Genomic DNA, 5,073 nt, shown 5'->3' on the forward strand with positions numbered 1-5,073 from the left:
ATCCGTTTCTGAACCTTTTGTATGGTGCAGTACACCAACGATCGGTCTCCTCTGTAACGCCAGGATGGGGGCTCTTCCCATCTATATTAACACGCAACCGGGACCTGAGAAGGCATCCCGTTTCCTGCGATTCCACACTCCCCCGTGTAGACTGAGGTTGGACGAACGCCGGCGAAATTCACGCGGAGGGGCCCGCCAAGCTGCTCCCGGCTTGTGGTCGGAAGCGAAATCCGGCTGAGCGACGCCTACCCGCGACCAAGGCGCAAACCTCAGCGAACCGTCACGTCCCATGGACGCGTCCGTTCCCCTTATATATAACCTCAACAATGAACGCCAATGGATTCCCATCGATTCATTGATGCAAAAAAAGAAAAAAAAAAAGGTACCGTGCGTTCCTCAATTCTTCCTGCACTGCACTGGATCAAGCGACAACTGCCGTTGCTTTTCATCAGCATCACCAGCGGCGCCCGCGTCCATGCACCTTGCACACACACGGCTGTCCAGCGATGCGTCGAGGTGTCCGCCGGCCTCTAACGCGGGGCACGACTGCGTGGCCTTGACCTCTCAACGCGGAGGCGCTGCGCGAACCTCAACGAAACGGCACCGCCCTCCGGCGCACCAGCCATGATGTGGCGGCGCGGCCTTGGCGCGAGGCCGCCTAAAGCGTGACCGCGGCGACGCCCAGCGCACCCGCGCATGGCGAGACGCTCTCCCACTACGCACGCCGCAGACGACAGCCTCGGCGCCCGCGAAGGCAGCACCCAACCGCGACGCGGCGCGGAAGACTGAGGCGACGCCGCAGCCCTCGGCTTGCATCCGTGCAGGCGGCGCCCGAGGCAACGGCCCTCGGCTGGCCCTCCGGCCCCGGAGGCAGCGGCGCCCTTCGGCGTGGCTCCCACAGCGGAGACGACGGCGCTCCCACGGTCGTGGCCCTGGCCGGTGTGCCAAAACAGCGGCGGGCGGTTACAGGATTTCTCCTGGTACAAAGCGCTCGGGAGTAAAGAGATAGGGATCTTATCTCTTCGCAAGTTTTGCATTTCAGCCTTGTGGCTTTTACCTATTTCCGAAATAGGTCAAAACTTGCCTCTGTCATTGTTTTACGGCTAATTCCTGGATGTTTCGGGATATTGCAGCTTGGTCTAACTAGTTGCTGTTGATTAGTAACGTTAGGCCACATGCAGATCATCATTTTAGCCCATTTTCTGCTGAGTTTAAAAATTCCAGAAATGTGTTTATGTTGATACTTGACATGTTCAATGTGTTTACCACATATCAAATTCTCCAGAACATGTTTTTCGCGATTGAGATTAAGTTTTGTTGCACAACAATACAGATTTGCGATTGAGAATTATTATTCTCTCGCAAAACAACCTCATTGTGATTGAGATTAATTTTCTATCGCAAAATATTAATTCACTCTGCTGAATTATCTTGCAACTTGATACAAGATCATCTCATTTAATTTGAGGTCTATACAATTCAAGTTTTTTCACATGAGCATCAAGTTTGCAACATCATTACTATTCATCACAATAGTAGTGTATATCTGTTGAGTACCGAGATGTATTCCAGATCTTAAGTTGATGTAATATATTTCCACGTTTATCATGTGTCGAGATTAATTACATCCATTTGCAATTGAGATATTTTAATCTCTTGTAAAGATACATTTAGTACCTCTGCAGTACTATTTCTCCGTTGAGTAAATATTTCCATGATGTATCTATTTCCATGTTAACCACATGTCGAGATTAATACATCTATTTTGCAATTGAGATTTTCAATTTCTTGCAAATATGGATGCAAAATTCAAGGTGATTTATTCAAATTGATGCTTGAGATCACAAGGTAGTCATACAGATCTACTGCCTACGTATATTATCAATGACTATGATTAAAGCCTACATTTTGTCATTTCGACATTATGATTGCTTTACAAAGTGCTCTCCCACATATTTTACTGTGTCGTGACATAAGGCATTATGAGTGAGTATCTACGGATTTCATCAGATTATACTCCCTAATGTTGTGAGATCTATACCATTTTGGAGATTATCTTCAAAGTGTCATACTCAGCTATTTGAGATTCACACTAATGGTTTCAAGCTAAGTTCTTGAAATATCCATTGATTTTGCTAAGTTCATTACAACATTAACCACGATGATCTTTAATTTACTGGTTGTAAATTAATATCTCTGGTTTACCCATAGAGGTAACATATGGCTATAGAGTTTGAGGCATTCGCCGTCAATGGCCACCACTGCTCTATATGGGCCATGCACATCATAATCGCTCTTGTGTCTCGTGGGATAATGTGTGCAATCCTGGATTCACCTCTGGTCAGGATCACATCGCTAACAGAAAAATGATGTCTTATATATCATAAGGCATTAGATTCAGATCTCAGCATCTGGTTATTCTGTATCAGCAATTTTTGGGATATAATGAACCTCAAGGGCAAATGTTTGAATCTTACTTCAACCTTCAATCTAACATCACCAGCTGTGATGGGACCCTATGGGCACGGAGAATATGATGGTTGAATATGCCTCAACCAACATGTTTGGGGACTATGAATGGTCTTTCAATCTCCTGAGTGGTCAATATATTTAATGTCCATTTACGACATTGTAACAACATCATAAGTATTGTTGTCATCATATATTGTATCAGCACTTTGATACAAATACATTGGTATGTATTCTATATATCTGACAGTGATTTTCATATTGAGAATTTTCATGTCTATATATATATTTCTACGGGAGTCAATCTCATGAAAGATGATATGTGCCTTGTGGACATATGCACCACAAACTCTCTATACTCAGGGATGTGAAATGTTTCCACTCTCGCTGAGAGAAAATGAGATATTTTCAATCGCTAGACGCGATGAGGTATTTGTTGGCTCAACTTGAGTCATATTTACTATCTTTGTGGGTACTCGAGTAACATCAGGACGCTTTATTGCTTCTCAAGTTTAACTCGTACCCTACAAAGCTATAGAGATATTTTCCAAATTGGTTTTAATAGCGAAACTTATGCTGACAAGAAAGAGAAATACATTATTTTTACCATATGCAACGGATATGGCAAGCACATTCTCTGTGTATCATCTGAATTGTACTACACATATGCCACAACCCGTAGCACATGTTGTGTGCGAGAGAGTTTTCCAGAGTGTCTTGTACATGACAAACTTGGCATACTCGCCTTGGTCATCGAGACATTGGGTTGAACCTGAAACTATCATCAATTCCAATAATTTATGATTATTATGATGCTAAATTCTAACAATATTTAGATTTTATGTGCAGTACAAGTGACACAGGGAAGCTAATTTTAAGGCTTGCACACCTTAAAGTTTACGTTGAACCACTCAGACTCCTTGAATGCATCAAGTTGAGGTAAGTGGCTCTTCCCATCCATTGACTAGACTATTCAGGTATTCCATGATTCTAAAAGAGATACTCCCTTCATTTTTATATACAAGGCCACTACAGAATATACATTTTGCATCTATACAAGGCCACCAACAGTAATCGAGGCAAAGTTAATGATATTTTCTCGTACTAACAACCTGTTTAATACTTGCATGCATGCAATCACAATGACAGTCAGCTACTTCCTCCACTCAGTTTTTTTGCATGCATGCGAAGTATTAATGATCCCAGTAAACAAAAAGAAAAGATGACTTGTAAAGCAGACATTAAATTTTACATTGGTACCTGTAATCCAAGTTTGTGGCCTTGTATACAAAAATGGAGGGAGTATCTACATGATGGTCTTAAGTGTGTGCTTTATTCACACGAAACCATTGGCTCATTATACTGACATCGATTTCAAGCAAATCGAATGGATAACATTGCAGAATTCTCCTTGAATACCTTCTCCATGGCCCTTGGATTGGAATTTAGCAATTTGTCCTAATGTATAGACTCAAAATGATTTGGTAGAATCCTATCCAAAGAGTTAAGCTCATTGTATTATCTTTACTTTGGAATTGCAACTTGCCGACTTTATGTTGGAGTCATGCAGTTTTACGCACTCATGACAGAACTGCATAATATTATTTTCCTCTATCTTTGATATGTGGATATCTACCAAGTATTTCCTATCTACGATAATGTTGGGGAACGTTGCAGAAAACAAAATTTTTCTACGGTTTCACCAAGATCCATCTAGGAGTTCATCTAGCAACGAGTGATTGGATTGCATCTACATACCTTTGTAGATCACGCGCGGAAGCGTTCAAAGAATGGGGATGAGGAAGGCGTACTCGACGTGATCCAAATCACTGGAGATCCTAGCGTCGAACGGACGGCACCTCCGCGTTCAACACACGTACGGTCAGCGTAACGTCTCCTCCTTCTTGATCCAGCAAGGGGAAGGAGAGGTTGAGGAAGATGGCTCCAACAGCAGCACGACGGCGTGGTGGTGGTGGAGCTGCAGTACTCCGGCAGGGCTTCGCCAAGCACTATGGAGGAGGAGGATGTGTTGGAGAGGGAGAGGGAGGCACCAAAGATGTGGTATGAGAGGCCCTCCTTTCCCCACTATATATAGGGAGTCCAAGGGGGGGGGCGCCGGCCCTAGGAGATCCAATCTCCTAGGGGGTGCGGCCAAGGGAGGAATCCCTCCTCCCCAAGGCACCTAGGAGGTGCCTTCCCCCTTTGGGACTCTTCCCTTCTTGAACCCTAGGCGCATGGGCCTCTTGGGGCTGGTGCCCTTGGCCCATATAGGCCAAGGCGCACCCCCTACAGCCCATGTGGCCCCCCGGGGCAGGTGGCCCCACCCGGTGGACCCCCGGGACCCTTCCGGTGGTCCCGGTACAATACCGGTGACCCCGAAACTTGTCCCGATGCCCGAAATAGCACTTCCTATATATAATTCTTTACCTCAGGACCATTTCGGAACTCCTCGTGACGTCCGGGATCTCATCCGAGACTCCGAACAACATTCGGGTTACTGCATATACATATCCCTACAACCCTAGCGTCACCGAACCTTAAGTGTGTAGACCCTACGGGTTCGGGAGTCATGTAGACATGACCGAGACGACTCTCCGGTCAATA

Source organism: Triticum dicoccoides, chromosome 2A, assembly GCF_002162155.2.
Source record: "Triticum dicoccoides isolate Atlit2015 ecotype Zavitan chromosome 2A, WEW_v2.0, whole genome shotgun sequence".
NCBI classification, from domain to species: domain Eukaryota; kingdom Viridiplantae; phylum Streptophyta; class Magnoliopsida; order Poales; family Poaceae; genus Triticum; species Triticum dicoccoides.